At 41.8% G+C, this 16,217-nt stretch overlaps 1 pseudogene across 1 annotated transcript; it reads left to right on the forward strand.

The window, feature by feature from the left end:
- The first annotated feature begins 7,947 nt into the window (after nt 1–7,947).
- On the forward strand, nt 7,948–9,529 carry LOC306668736 (26S proteasome regulatory subunit 4-like; annotated as a pseudogene). Its single transcript has one exon. The product of its transcript is annotated as a 26S proteasome regulatory subunit 4-like (transcript).
- The last annotated feature ends 6,688 nt before the right edge of the window (nt 9,530–16,217 follow it).

Genomic DNA, 16,217 nt, shown 5'->3' on the forward strand with positions numbered 1-16,217 from the left:
AAGGGGAAATATTCAAATGACTTAAAGGTAAATATCCAAGACAAAAAATTCTGTGACTGAAATAACCCTGAAGAAACTAAAAGTCAATAATTGTAAGAATGAAATACTGCATGATGAAGAGAAGGAAAAGAAAAATTTGGAAGGCAAATCATTGTTTAGATATATAACAGCAGCTGAATTATCTAAAGGATTTAGAAAATGGACACCCATTTAAAGGGAATGACTACAGGTTTTGGGCATGTGGTAGTAATAATTGTCTCCTAAGAAAGGCCATCCATGGAGGAACAATAATCAGGTGAAGTTCACACTAGGGAAGGACAGGCATGGATAGACACGAGGGAGGTGACAGGACAGAATGCTCACTGGTTCCCGGTCTTGACGAGACATTTACTGGCAATGTCCTTTTTCAAATCTGAGGGAAAAGTCAATAAGCAAAATGAGGAAAAGCATGAAAAGGCATGAACAATCAGGATGACAGAAACCCTGAAGTGAATTGACAGAAGTCAGCAGAGAAGTAGACTTTATAATATCACTTCAACAATGAGATGTAAAAGAGAAAAAAGAGTGAGGGGCTGAATGTTACATGAAACAAAGTGAAAGAGGTAAATATTTCAAAAGAAATTAAGCAAGAAATGGTAAGAGATCTGAGAGAAATGCCAAAAGCCATAGATAACCATAGGAGATCTGACAGGTGCCAGAAAGAGAGAAACCTAAGCAAAGATGCAAATACTAAAAACTAACTCAAATTGTTTTTTCTGGAAGTAAAACAATACTTTGGAGGTTTTTTTTTTTTTTTTTTTCTTTTTTTTCAAGAGAATTTTGACACGGAGTTGGAAGGATGCATAGCAAGTGATATCCTAGTGAAATTCTGGACTTAAGAAAACTCTTCCGTTGCATCTAGAATAAAGGAGCAAATGATATACAAGAAAATGTAAAATAGAATCTCCTCATCTTCTTAGAAACCTGCTTTGCCTGAGGGAAATTGAAGAGTCTCATGGAGAGCTGTGGGGGGCCATGGATTTGATAACATACAAGTTTGTTTTTTTTTTGGTATTGGGGATTGAACTCAGGGGTACTCAACCACTGAGCCACATCCTCAGCTGTATTTTGTATTTTATTTAGAGACAGGGCATCACTGAGTTGCTTAGCACCTCGCTTTTGCTGAGGCTGGCTTTGAACTCTCAATCCTCCTGCCTCAGGCTCCTCAGCTGCTGGGATTACAGGCATGTGCCACAGTGCCCAGCTCCAAGCTTTTTTTTTTTTTTAAGAATAAATGCCCAGACATCCAAGGAGTCTTGGATGACCTCTATTGTTGTTGTAATATTGTTCCCATTGTTGAATTCAGTCAACAAAATCCCTAGAGTCTTTGACATTAGGACAGATGGTGAGTACTAAATTAGAAGTTACTGTGTTCATCATAAGTTAATTCAGCAAAGAAGCAGGGTATAAAAATCAATACCCATAAATCAAATGCATTTCTATACATAAGCAACAAATCCACTGCAAGAGAAATTAGGAAAACTACCCCATTCATAAAAGCCTCAAAAAAAAAAAAAAAAAACAACAAAAAACAAAAAAACAAAACTTGGAAATCAATCTAACAATAGAGGTAAAAGACCTCTACAATGAAAACTACAGAACACTAAAGAGAGAAATTGAAGAGGACCTTAGAAGATGGAAAGATCTTCCATGCTCTTGGATAGGCAGAATTAATGCTGTCAAAATGGTCATACTACCAAAAGTGTTATACAGATTCAGTTCAAAAATCCCAATGACATTCTTCATGGAACTAGAAAAATCAATCATGAAATTCATTTAGAAAAATAAGAGACCTAGAATAGCCAAGGCAATACTTAGCAAGAAAAGGGAAGCAGGAGGTATCACAATACCAGACCTTCAACTATACTACAGAGCAATAGTAACAAAAATGGCATGGATTGGCACCAAAATAGACATGTAGATCAATGGTACAAAACAAAAGACAGACAAACCCACAAAAGTAGAGTTATCTCATCCTAGATAAAGATGCCAAAAATATACATTGGAGAAAAGAGCCTATTCAACAAATGGTGCTGGAAAAACTGGAAATCCATATGTAAAAAAAATGAAATTAAACCTGTGTCTCTCACCTTGCACAAAAATCAACTCAAAGTGGATCAAAGACTTAGGCAGTAGAACAGAGACCCTGCGGGCTGGAGGTATAGCTCAGTTGGTAGAGTGCTTGCCTTGCAAGCACAAGGCCGTGGGTTCAATCCCCAGTACCGCAAACAAACAAACAAACAAAAAAACAGAGACCCTGTGACTACTAGTAGAAAAAGTAGACCCAAATCTTCATCATGTTGGCTTAGGACCTGACTTCCTTAACAAAACTCCTAAAGTGCAAGAATCAATAAATATGATGAATTCAAACTAAAAAGCTTCTTCTCAACAAAGGAAACAATGTGAAGAGAGAGTCTACAGAATGGGAAAAAATCTTTACCACATGCACCTCAGATAGAGCATTAATCTCTAGGATATATAAAGAACTCAAAAAACTGAACACCAAAAAAACAAATAACCCAACCAATAAATGGGCTAAGTAACTGAACAGATACTTCACAGAAGAAGAAATACAATTGATCAACAAACATGAAAAAAATGTTCATCATCTCTTGCAATTAGAGAAATGCAAATCAAAACTACTCTTAAGATTTCTCCAGTCAGAATGGCAGTTATCAAGAATGTAAGCATAATAAGTGTTGGCGAGGAGGTGGGAAAAAGATACACTCATACATTGTTGGTGGGACTGCAGATTAGTGAAACCCATTTGGAAAGCAGTATGGAGATTCTTTAGAAAACTTGGAATGGAACCATCATTTGACCCAGTTATCCCACTCCTCAGTTTACAGCCAAAGAACTTAAAATCAACATACTACAGGGACACAGCCACATCAATGTTTATAGCAGTTCAATTCACAATAACTAGAACCAACCTAGATGCCCTTCAACAGAGAACTGGATAAAGGAAATGTGGTACATGTACACAGTGGAATATTACTTAGGCATAAAGAATGAAATTATGACAGTTGCAGGGAAATGGAAAGAATTAGAGAATATCATGCTAAGTGAAATAAGCCAGTCCCAAAAAACCAAAGGCTGAATGTTTTCTCTGATAAGCAGATGCTGATCCATAGTGGGGAGTGGGTAGGCAAGAATGAAGGAAATTTGGATTATGCAGAGGGGAGGGGTGGGGCAGTGGGGATGGGAAGGACTGTAGAATGAGACAGATATTATTACCCTATATACATGTATGGAAAAAATAAATTTTAAAAAGTTACTGTGTTCAATTGAGAGAAAATAAGGGCAGGAGGGAGGGCACGATTGTGATGAGGGTTGTGAAGGTGACTGCTTTGTAATTAAGATCTACCTCTGTTTAGTGTGTTTTCCTAGGATGTGTTTTATTTTAAAGAAAGTGTTTAAAAAGCAGTTGGTAGCAAGTAACGTATTTAATATAAAATATCCAACATTAAATACTAACATTAAACATATCTAACAAAGTAAATTTAAATCTACTCTATTTTCCATGTGGGAGAGGACAAGCAGTGAGGGGGCATCCACACTGTGATCTGGTGTCTGATTCAACATCTGAGCTCCAGGAGCACAGATTGCTGTCATCCCAGGTGTCAGCACAGCAGTCTGCAACACAGAACCAAATGAGGGGTTGCTTGGGAGGCTGAAGTGGGGAGGAGTTGCTGACCAAGGAGGATGGCAAGGGCCAGAAATTGTAATTGGAAAGGACCTTGGCACCTGATTTGCCCAGGGCTCTGCTCAGGGGGCACCGAGGCCTGTCTGCTGCCCTCATCCGAGACTATTGTCTGTGAAGTCCTCCAGGAGCAAATTTCCCAGGACATTCACCTGGGTAGCCTTCAGAAGCTGCTCCCCTAGAGAGTGAATATGAAGCAGAGGAAAGGGGGTCTCTAGGAGACTTGTGTGGCAAGGCTGAATCTCACATTTCTGTATCCCCTGAAGAATAGCAGGTGTAATAACACAAGGTGGAGCAAGGACCCCGGCTCTCCAGCCTTACCCTCTCTAGGATCCAACCTTAGATAGCTTCCTGGGGGGCATGTGTGTACAGGAGGCCTTGAGTTCCATCTCCACACCAAAGAAAAGAATAAGTCATTATGTTGTAAGCATAAAATTATGTATTTTAGGGCATTAGCAATTCTGTCAGGACAAGGTTACAGAAGATATTGCTTATAAAAGTGTAACTAAACCAATTATATTTGCTTCTTTATTTTACAAAAAAAAATAAAGAAAACATAAGTAACTCTGCCCTCTAAACATATTCTGAGTTATCATGACATTTTATTTCATTCAGATTTTGTCTTTTGTTCAAATTTCAATATATAATATATATATATATTTATATATATAATCCATAGAATCTCAACTTCAGAAATGGTGATATGAGGTATGCATGACCACAGAGCACAGAGACTTGAGTTGCCCCCAGAGTTACTCATAAAAATGTTTCAGGATGTACCCTAGTTAATGCCAGGGCTTCATCAGAGCCCACAGGGATACATATCTGCACCAGCTGAGCTCCCCTGATTGCATGAGGAGGAGACCTGTGCTACATCTGTCCTATTCACCCTTTACCTGGGAACCTGAAGTTGGAGAGTCAGGTCTAAACCATAATTTCTCACCATATCCATCGATGAACTGGGAAGTCTCTCTTCCCATTGAGAGGATTGGGAGTGTAGGATTGGATTCTGCAGGGCTGAGGAGGTTGACTCATTCCAAGGACACTTTGCACAAAGAACACAATGTGACCAACACTGAATGGAGTGAGCATATGGTGGCCCTACGAACACCTACGGCCTCTCCTAATAAGACAGCTAGTAGAGGACTTGGCCTAGCAATCCTCTGGGCTTTGATGGAATGAGATTTCCTGATATATGTTCTTAGGGTATCCTTCACTTGCCTGCACTGATTTTAACCATAAACACATCTCCCCTTGCATGGTCATGGTCACATGCAATAGTGGCCATTACTGTGCTCTCTGTGCTTCTGATGGATTGCCTAAAATGCAACAAAGTTAAGGAAGCAATGGAGCCTATGTGCACTTACTGACTTCTGCTCTCCCTCCCACTTTCTCCATACTCACATTTCCTCTTCCTATTATTCTTTTGTCTCCTCCCATTTCCTTGATCCCAACTTTTAAGACAGGACAGGATCCCCGGAACCAGATTCCTGTTGGTAGAATTGCTTTCTAATTGTGTAATCCTGACAGATAACAGGAAGAGAACAACCATGCATGCTCAGAGCCACCAAGGGCAGGAGAACCAGAGCAGAGCCAGACTTGTCTGGGTTTCTTGCATCAGGGTAGGACCCAGCTTTTCTGACCCTACTCCAGCTCTGTGCAAAGCCACCCAGGGTTGCTCAACATGATTCAGTGATGCAGCCTGGGTCACAAACCAGGGCTAACAAAGGGGGTGCAGAGAGATTTACAGACACTGAAGTTCCAAGGACTTTAAGTAACTGGATGAGACAAGCAACTTCAGGAAAAGTCATAAAAAGTGGGAAAGAGGGAACTTGGAAGAGAAAGAGGAGTTTACAGATAAGAAATACAATAAAAAAAGGGACCCAATGGGAAATAAATTACATGTAGACTGCTGGTCCTGTTAACCTCATTGTCAGTATATGTAAAAAAAGGCTTCTGCAAGGACAAGGCAGTGATAGAGATGGTTTGGCCTTGGGAAAAGGAAGGGCAGAGTTAAAGTCAAGCTGAGAATTTGAGTCACTACTGCTCCTGGTGTTCCATAGCTCAAAGTCAGAACTCTCCATTCTTTCTTCTCTCTGGACGCGTCTCCTGGTCTCAGTCACATCACCTCTGCAATGAGGAATGGGTCTAGAATCCCAAGGACTATTTTCCTGAACAAATTCTATCACTGTACACTGTAGGGGTATCTGTGTCATCCTGTGCCTCCAAGAGGCAGCCACTGTCTCCGTGACGTGGTATTGACTTCCTTATTTTCCTTGCTCATATTAGCAGTCTCTCTTCCCTTTTATAGTTCCTTTCAACTTCCTTTCTTCTTGTCAACCTTGACTGTCATATGGAAACATTGGTGGAAAGGTCACGAATATACTACTATGCTCCCTAAGGAAACAATTAACCATTCCATTCCAACCAAGGAGCACCTGTCTTGGGCCTGATGTAATGTTGGGTCCTATGGGAGACAGTGATAACCAGTCCATTTAAGCTGTGAGTCTTGTGGGCTTGGGAAGCATTTGTAATTCTCAGTTCCTTAGCTTATTAAAGAGGATTAACACAGGTTTACAGGTAAAGTGACTTGTTCAAATAGCCCTATTATATAAGTGACAATAGGTGGAGTTATGGCTAAAGAAAAAAAAAAAAAAAAAAGGAACTGACATGCTTTGCACCAAGCTGTGGAGGACTGGGAGAGAACACATTTGGCATGCCAGAGACTGGGGACAGGCTGGGAACTGGTTAGAGTGTAGCAACAGGGCAGTCTGGCTGGAGCAGTGAGTGGGACAGAGGAGCAGTAATCTCCTTGTCCTACTGCCTAGGGGCTTTGTCCTGAGCCTGACTGATTCTAGGATGTGTGGTCCCAACCCACATGTCCAGTCATGAGTGTGTGACCCCAACCTACACATCCTATAGCAATTCTGCCCAGCCATGGGGTCAGGGGCTTTAAGGGCAGCTGTACACAGTCCTCTCAAATGGAAGTAAATTCAGGTTCTCCTCGTTGTTCCAGGGTTTGGGAATTAGATGCAGCTGGAAGTGAGAAACATGGTCAAGAATGAACTTCTCACCACACTTCTCCAGAAAAATTCAGAAGTATGTCCAGGAAGCCCAGATATTCTTTAGGGTCCCCAAATCTGGAAGTGTCTTTTAAACGAGGAGTGAACAATAAACAGAAGAGAAAGTGCTACTACGAGGCCAGAAAATGCAGAGGGGAGTGTTGACTTCACATCCACCACCTAGTACAAGGTATAAGAACGTCGACTCCAGGTTCGCAAGTACCTCTTAAATAGTGTGTCTCACTAAATTCCTTCCATTGTGGGTCAAACCCAACCCCAGATTGAAATCTCTTGTGCACAATTCCCAATAAATATCTACCAATGAATGCCAAGCACTTTGATGTTTGGGAGAGTCAGATGCAGGCAAGTGGGTCTTATGGGGTAGATTCATTTAACTGGCAAAGCAAAAAGAGGTCACACACAGGATGCTCAAAGCCAGTAGACTTACTAATTCTTATTCCTTTGTCATTAAAATATGAAAAGAACACAATCCCTCTTCCTTTCTATTTCATACCTGTTCTCCAGCCTCCAAATAAGTAAGTGGATTCAACTCCTATCAGGAAAGCTTTCCCATTGGGTCCTACCACAAGGGCTGTTCCCCACCTGCAGGTTTTTCATCCTCACTATTTGAGTCGTATGTTTGGCTGAAAATCTCACCTTTAGCAATAAAAACATCAGCAACAAATTTAGTTGACTGAGCCTAACCCCACTTCTTCTATACCAGTTAAGTTCATGATGGGTGCTAGAGTCGGAAGTGGTTTGTCTCCAAAATAATCATGTGGTCGAGGCTTTGTCCTCAGTGTGGCCAGGTTGACAAGTGTGAAACCTGTAAGAGGGGGGCCTGCTGGAAGGTGATGAGGTTATTAAGGACACCTCCATCAGAGGGATGAAGGTTGTTTTCTCACATCCTGGTTAGTTTTTTTTTTTTTATGTCATTAGTTTATTTACAAACATATCCAGTATGCTATGAATCCAAGAGTTTGATTCATTTTTCAGAGACTGCACCTCTTAAAACATTCTTCATATCTGTTAAATGTATGAATCACAACGTCCCTATTTCTTAAGCAGTTGGTGTCTTACTATAAAGAAAGGTGCAGCAAAACCTGATCCAAAGAATAAGGTCAGCGGAGCGGCCGAGGCAAGATGGGTCAAAGTCAGAGTGGTGGTCATGGTCCTGGAGGTGGCAAGAAGGATGACAAGGATAAGAAAAAAAATATGAACCTCCTGTACCGACCAGAGTGGGGAAAAAGAAGAAGAAAACAAAGGGACCAGATGCTGCCAGCAAACTACCACTGGTGACACCTCACACTCAGTGCCGCTTGAAATTACTAAAGTTAGAAAGAATTAAAGACTATCTTCTCATGGAAGAAGAATTCATTAGAAATCAGGAACAAATGAAACCATTAGAAGAAAAGCAAGAGGAGGAAAGATCAAAGGTGGATGATCTGAGGGGGACCCCAATGTCAGTAGGAACCTTGGAAGAGATCACTGATGACAATCATGCCATCGTGTCCACATCTGTGGGCTCAGAACACTATGTCAGCATCCTTTCATTTGTGGACAAGGATCTGCTGGAACCAGGCTGCTCAGTCCTGCTCAACCACAAAGTGCATGCCGTGATAGGAGTGCTGATGGATGACACAGATCCCCTGGTCACAGTGATGAAGGTGGAAAAGGCCCCCCAGGAGACCTATGCAGATATTGGGGGGTTGGACAACCAAATCCAGGAAATTAAGGAATCTGTGGAGCTTCCTCTCACCCACCCTGAATATTATGAAGAGATGGGTATAAAGCCCCCTAAGGGGGTCATTCTCTATGGTCCACCTGGCACAGGTAAAACCTTGTTAGCCAAAGCAGTAGCAAACCAAACCTCGGCCACTTTCTTGAGAGTGGTTGGCTCCGAACTTATTCAGAAGTACCTAGGTGATGGGCCCAAACTCGTCCGGGAATTGTTTCGAGTTGCTGAAGAACATGCACCATCCATTGTGTTCATTGATGAAATCGATGCCATTGGGACCAAAAGATATGATTCAAACTCTGGAGGTGAAAGAGAAATTCAGCGAACAATGTTGGAATTGTTGAACCAGTTGGATGGATTTGATTCAAGGGGAGACGTGAAAGTTATCATGGCCACAAACCGAATAGAAACTCTGGATCCAGCACTTATCAGACCAGGCCGCATCGACAGGAAGATTGAGTTCCCCCTGCCTGATGAAAAGACCAAGAAGCGCATCTTTCAGATTCACACAAGCAGGATGACACTGGCCGATGACGTAACCCTGGATGATTTGATCATGGCAAAGGATGACCTCTCTGGTGCTGACATCAAGGCAATCTGTACAGAAGCCGGTCTGATGGCCTTGAGAGAACGGAGGATGAAAGTAACAAATGAAGACTTCAAAAAATCTAAAGAAAACGTTCTTTACAAAAAGCAAGAAGGCACCCCTGAGGGGCTCTATCTCTAGCAAACCACAGTTGCCTTCAGGAGTTTTCTTGACCCTTGAAAGGGTCGATCGTGGGGAAGTTGCCCAGAGGAAGCCACGTTCCTGTTGATTTTTATTAGCAAAACGCCCCCTGTATCTTTTGGAGCACGCCGTGTGGGGTGCCCTCTGTTGGTCACCGTGCTGCGCTCTGCTTCCCTTAATAAAGTGTGCTCTTTCACAAAAAAAAAAAAAAAAAAAAAAAAAAAAAAAAAAAAAAGAATAAGGTCATCATAACCAGTAAGCACCACTTGTTTTCCACTGAAAATGGCAAATTCTTCCCAGGGCCCTCCTCATAGTGGCTCCGGTGGACCACCGAAGTTGTGAACCTCCGAATGCTCTGTCTTAACATGGCGCTGCTGGGGCCTCTGCCCTGGTGAGTTCTCTTTAAAGTGATATGTTATAAAAACAGCCAACCGGGTTTCTGAATCCCTCTGTCTTCTTGCCCCACCATGTGATCTCTCCCTCCTGCACCTGCATCCATGATGATATCACCCATCATGTGATGCAGTTAAGAGGGCCTTCACCAAAGCCAAGCGGATGCCAGTGCCATGCACTTGCATCTCTAGAACAGTGAACTAAACACACCTCTATAGGGTATTCAGTCTCAAGTGTTTTTTTTTTTAAGAATTCAAATATTGTTTTTTATACCTTTATTATATTTATTGTTATACAGTGCTGAGGATCGAACCCAGTGCCTCACACCTGCTGGGCAAGTGCTCTACCACTGAGCTACAACCTCAGCCCCCTCAAGTGTTTTCTCAATAGCTTTTATTGATCATACAGCAGATCGCTCAGGATCACCCTGATCTGTGCTTTGTGTTCTCAGACCATGCCTGGGCTCTGTGGGATCAGATGCTTCCAACAAGACACTATAATCAGTTGCAAGCCTTCAAGTGAGAGGAGTGAAGGAGTGAAATTTCAACTTTTTATATCCTCTGATCTATTCATGCTCTCTTCTCCAAAGAAATCAACCTGGAATCACAATTGTGATGCACACAGTTTCAGGGATATGAATTCAGGGAACAGACCCTGTGCTAGTCTCAGAGTAGCTGCTCATGAGAAAATGGGAATGTTCTCTCTGCATTATGTGTGTATGTCTACTGGGCACTTGAAATGTGGCTACTGGGATAAGGTTTTGAACTTTTTAAAAATTTAAATTAATTTAAATACAGCACATCTATGTAGTGACTGTCATTTTGGATGGCAAAAACCTAATGTCCAAAGGTGAGGAAGACATGACCTTCTTTCCATTGGTGTTCCCTTGCAAAGGAATTTGCTAGCCTGATCCACTCACTCACTTATATGCAGACTCTGGGCACACGCACAAGGACCAGGTACTCTGTGAGACCCTGAGGACACTATGTCACTGATGTTAGCATTCAGGCCCATGTGGCTCCCAGCAGGGTCCAGCACACTCTGTCTGGAAGTTATGAGAATAGTGTGTGCAGAGGTGGGACACAATGTTGTTTTATGTAACTCCTTCCCCCCATACTCCCCTTGGCCCTGGTCAAAGCCTATGTGGGTCCCAGACCCAGGGTTGGGGACAACAGGCTGCACACATGGAGGTGGGGATCTTTTCAGGCACTAAGAAAGTCTGCCCAGGCCTGAGCTCAGGGATGGGGAGGAATAAGGAGGACAAAGGCTCTGCCCTCACAGTGACCATTCAGTGGCAATATCTGTGTAGCAATGATTGGGAGGACACATAGCACGTGGGACTGACAACGTGAAGACCTGTCAGAGATACTATCAAAGTGGTATCCTCCAGGCCACATAAGGGAGAAACAAGGACCACCTGTTCTGTGGTGTCAGCCTCCATCATTGCGTTGAGCTCGCCCTGCACTGGAGCCCATGCTCCCTGCTCTGCAACTAGATGTGCTGCAGCTGCGCTGTCCAGGTACCATGAGAGTCCCTCCAATTTAAAGTGGACAGTCAGCAGTGTCTGTAAAAGGACCCATTCATTGTAAGGTGGCTTCCAGAACCAGTTGAAACTTGCAATCTGGATCCTTACCCAGCTCCAGGGACCTCGGACCTGGGTACCACTGTCTCAGGACCAACCCTGAATTTCATCCTCCTGTCTCAGACTCCAACTAGAAGTGAGGGCAGCATTTTGGTGAAGCTGGGGCTGTCTGCTGAGGAAGGGGCCTGCCCAGCCCTTGGTGCTTAAAATGAGTTGTGGAAGATGAATTCTGACAGAAAAGATGTGTGAATGAGAAAAGTTTCAAAGGGATGTGTCATGAGCAATCAAAATGCCATGAGCAAATATATAGGCCTCCTGAAAAGTGAGTTTCATTGTTAAATTGCTACTGGTGCAGTAACATGGATGGAACCTGTCTTTGCCTTGTTGAGCCTTGGGTTTTGGTGGGTATTTTCTGCAGGATAATTGAAGTATACTTGGCATGGAAGGAACTGTAAACATGTAAAGTGTACGATTTGATTAATTTACACATATCCACAATCATGCTGTAATGGTGATGGCATTTTGGGTTGAGAATGTTGGCACTGGCAGCTAGGGGAATATATATCCAGAGAAACACACAAATGTACAGAAACACACATAGGCACACTCAGAATAACACAACATGGATACTCATGGAGACACATACCATCCAAAGCAAACAGCTGCTTCCAGGGACTACAGAGAATGATCACAGTTCTTTATCTGGAAAATCAGTTTCTACCACCACACCTTCACTTCTCATCTTCCAGCAAGAAGTGGGAATCACCCTGACTTTGAACATTAAAGGAAGGAAGACTGTTCCACTCTTGGCATCATCTATGTTTTCCATCAGCAAGGGAGTGAGGCCAGCACCCATATCAGTTTTGGTTCCTTTTGCATCCACCTGGAATTACAGAAAAGGAGTCACTATGAAGATCAGGCAATGCTGTGTCCTGTGTGCACAGGTCTTTCATTCACATGGTGACATTATAAAACCAGATGAGAAAGAGAAGTCAAGGGAACCTGAAGGCAAAAACAGAGCAAATCCATTCCTGCTGAAAGACACAAAATTTTTTTCAAGGGAGATAGATATCTCAAGTCTATTTTGGCTGACAATTCCAAAATTCTTTTACCAGGAGGTAAAATGGCTGCTGAGGACAAAGCTTGCTACCATACATTGTGTAGCTGATGCAGGGACTTGTTAACGTTGCCTTCAATGAGGTCTCAGTTGGCAACAGATGCTTACCTGAGATGCCCCCCACTGAGGAAATTGTATGTTATCTCTAATATACATATTCAGGTTATCATATCTTAATACAATAGAAAAAGAAAGAAGCCAAAGAGTAAAACTTGTATTTCAGAGAAAGATTCACAAACTTACCAGGGCATTTGATCTATCCTGCCACAAGGAAGTGATTCCTTCAAGTCCTCTGGGGAGACTAGGAAGACACAGAGTGACTGTCAGTTTACTGGTGGTATTACTTCAGGATATTTCTTGGTGTGGACTGTGGTGTGAATGTATCCCAAAAGGAGGAACAGGAAAGAAGCAAGAAGCAAAGCTTTTGGCTTTTCAGCTAAAGTGGAACCACGTGGGCTATGTACATTGTACATTTTGTACTTCTAGGAGGATTTTATCCCACATAAATGAACACTAAGGTAAACAGCATTTCACATCTCTGTATGCTACAATCCTGCAGGAGTACATAAATATACTGGAGTGACATGGCATGATGACACATGTCTAAGTGATGAATATAGTTCTCTAGCTAAGAGCATCAACCCTGGGACCCATTCCTGAATTCTTTGTTGCTTCTTCCATTTACAGAGTCAAGAACCTGGATCATTTGACTCTACATCATCTCTATCCACAGAGTGGGCACAGTAAACTAATCTTCAGATTCACTTGTGATGAGGGTTGAATAAATTGATTTATGCAAATTGTGCAAAAATATGGGATTTCTAGATGCCCTTCAACAGATAAATGAATAAAGAAAACATGGCATATATACACAAGGGAATATTACTCAGCCTTGAAGAAGAATGAAATTATGGCATTTGCAGGTAAATGAATGGAGCTGGAGAATATCATGCTAAGCAAAATAAGCCAAGCCTCCAAAACCAAAGGTTGAATGTTTTCTCTGATAAGTGGATGCTGATCCACAATGGAGTGGGGGTAGGGAAGAATGAAGGAACTTTGGATTGGGTAGAAGGGAGTGAGGGGAGGGGAGGGGATGTGAGGATTGGAAAGATGGTGGAATGAGATGGACATTATTACAGTGCTGGTGTGACTCTGCACCACGTACAGCCAGAGGAATGAGAAGCTGTGCTCCATTTGTGTACAATGTGCCAAGATGCATTCTACTGTCATGTATGACTAATTAGAACAAATAAAAAACAAAACAAAACCCAGAAGATTGACACTTGTGTATGTTAGAACACATTTTCTGAGGAAGTACCCACACTTTCATAAACATGTATATAATCATTACATGTGGATACACTCAAAGATACCTCCCTGCCCTCATGCACAAAAATGCACACCACCAAAATGACAGCAGCTTTAGGACTGTGGTAGATGGTCGTTGTATCATCACTTTCTGTCACCACACTCCTCTCCTGGTGTCCAACAGGAATCTGGAATCAGGATAACTTTCTGTACAAAAGACAGACAAGAAAGTTCAACCTTTCTCGGCACTAAGATCTTTCCTCAGCATGTGAGGGAGTTGAGAATACCTAGCTTTCACTGGCTGCAGCGTCTACCTGCAGTTACAGAAGAGATGACAGTGTGGGCATGAGGTCATGCTGAGTCTCGTTTGCACACGTCTACTCTTGGCTATGGTGACATTAGATAACTCGATGGGAAACTGTGACTGAGGCAAAGACCACAAAGTAAGGCCTAGGGGTGGGCGCTGGGTGGGAAAGACGTGAGCTTTGCATGGGATATTTCTCAGGTACATTTTCATGGAGCATACACATTTTTTTTTTCAACCAAGGAAAAGTGCGATTGATGAAAATGCTCACTAGCATCAGTTGACAACGGTTGCTGTCACACATTAATGCCATCTTGAATCAGGCATCAGTTGATAATAGACTTGGAGTTGTCATTCTTCCACAAAAGAAATTGTATACATCATCTGTAATGTATGCTGTCAGATTTTCAGCCCTGAATTTGAATGAAAGAAAGAAACGAAGAAAACAACGTTTATATCTTAGACAAAAAAGATCACCTTATCTCAGCAACAGATTGGGTTTTGTCTTCTCCCCAGTCACATGAAATCACCTTCATCAGGATCTGATTGGAATCTAAGGGAATTTAGTGTAACCATCAGTACATTGTTTGCTGAAGAATTACTCAGGAGGTTTCCTTGGTGTGCGCGTGGGGGCAGGGAAGATGGAGGTGGTTGTTTAACACACATGGATTCAGTTGCTGCTGGACCATGATCTTTAGTGGATGACAGAAGGAGGAGGAGTGGACCAGAACAGAAAAAGTATAGTGTTGAATTGAACAGCTCTGTTATAGTTCGAATTCTTTCCACACAAATACTTGTTACCCTAATGTTAGTCCCTACAATTTTACCTATTTGTAAATAGAGTCATTGTAGATAAAGTGATTTAAATTGATACACTGGAATAGGGCTGATCCCTTCTACAAATAGAACTTCTGTTCTCCTAAGGGGATAGGACAGGTCCATGAGGGACAAATGAATGCCATGTGATGATGGAAGCAGAGAATGAAGTGCTTTAGTTGAAAGTCAGGATGGCCAGTAAACCAGTAGAAGTTAGGAATGGGGAGGAAGGGTTCTTTCCTATAGATTCAGAGGGGGCTTGGCCCTCCCTACAACTTAATAAGGGATTTCTAGCCTCCAGAACTCTGAGAGAACACACTTGCATTATTTCAAGTAAACCAAGCTGTACTTGCTCATGGCACCCAAGCAAACTAGCAAAAGCACTATCCATCAGGGAGACCTAACTGGCATTTGTACAAATACTTCAATTAACAATGAGAGAGTACAATTTCTTCTCAAGTTCGTGAAATATTCATCAAGATGGACTGTATTGGGCTGGGGATATAGCTCAGTTGATAGAGTGCTTGCCTAGCATGAACAAGGCCCTGGTTTGAATCCCCAGCACCACAAAAAAAAAAAAAAAAAAAAAAAGACAGACTCTATTTTGGGTCATAAAACATACCTTGACATATTTAAAAGATTAAAATCATACAAAATATGCTCTCACATCAATATGGAATTAAGCTAGAATTCAATAAAGAAAAAAAAAAACTGGAGGTTGAAAAATAGACTCTTCAAAATACATGGATCAAAAAGAAACCTCCATCCAGCTGCTTGGGAGGCTGAGGCAGGAGGATTGCAAATTCAAAGCTAGCCTCAGCAAAAGTGAGGTGTTAAGCAACTCATTGAGACCCTGTCTCTAAATAAAATACAAAATAGGGCTGGGGATATGGCTCAGGGGTCAAGTGCTCCTGAGTTCAATCCCTGGTACAAAAACAAAACAAAACAAAACAGAACAAAACCCCCCAAAACCAAAATGAAATAAACAAAACAACAACAAAACAAAACAAAACAAAACAAAAAACCTCCAGAGTAATTTGTACATATCTGTAGAAAAAGAAATTAATATATAACTTGTGGGATTTGTGGAATACAACAAAAGCAATACTCAGAGGGAAATTTGTAGCACTACACGTAACATTATAGTAAATAAAAAAATTAAATTTAGCAATCTAAGTTTCCACATTAGGAAACTAAAGAAAAAGGATCAGGACTTTTTTTTTTTTTTTTTTGTGGTGCTGGGGATTGAACCCAGGGCCTTGTACATGCAAGACAAGCACTCTACCAACTGAGCGACATTTCCAAACCAGAAAAAGGATTAGTGAAATATGAAGCAGACAGGAAAAGAGTAAGGCAATCATCACAGAAATCAAGGTGGTGAGAAATGGGAAATCCACAGAAAGACTCAACCCAAAATCTAGTTCTCTG

Source organism: Sciurus vulgaris, assembly GCF_902686455.1.
Source record: "Sciurus vulgaris genome assembly, chromosome: 8".
Lineage (NCBI taxonomy): Eukaryota > Metazoa > Chordata > Mammalia > Rodentia > Sciuridae > Sciurus > Sciurus vulgaris.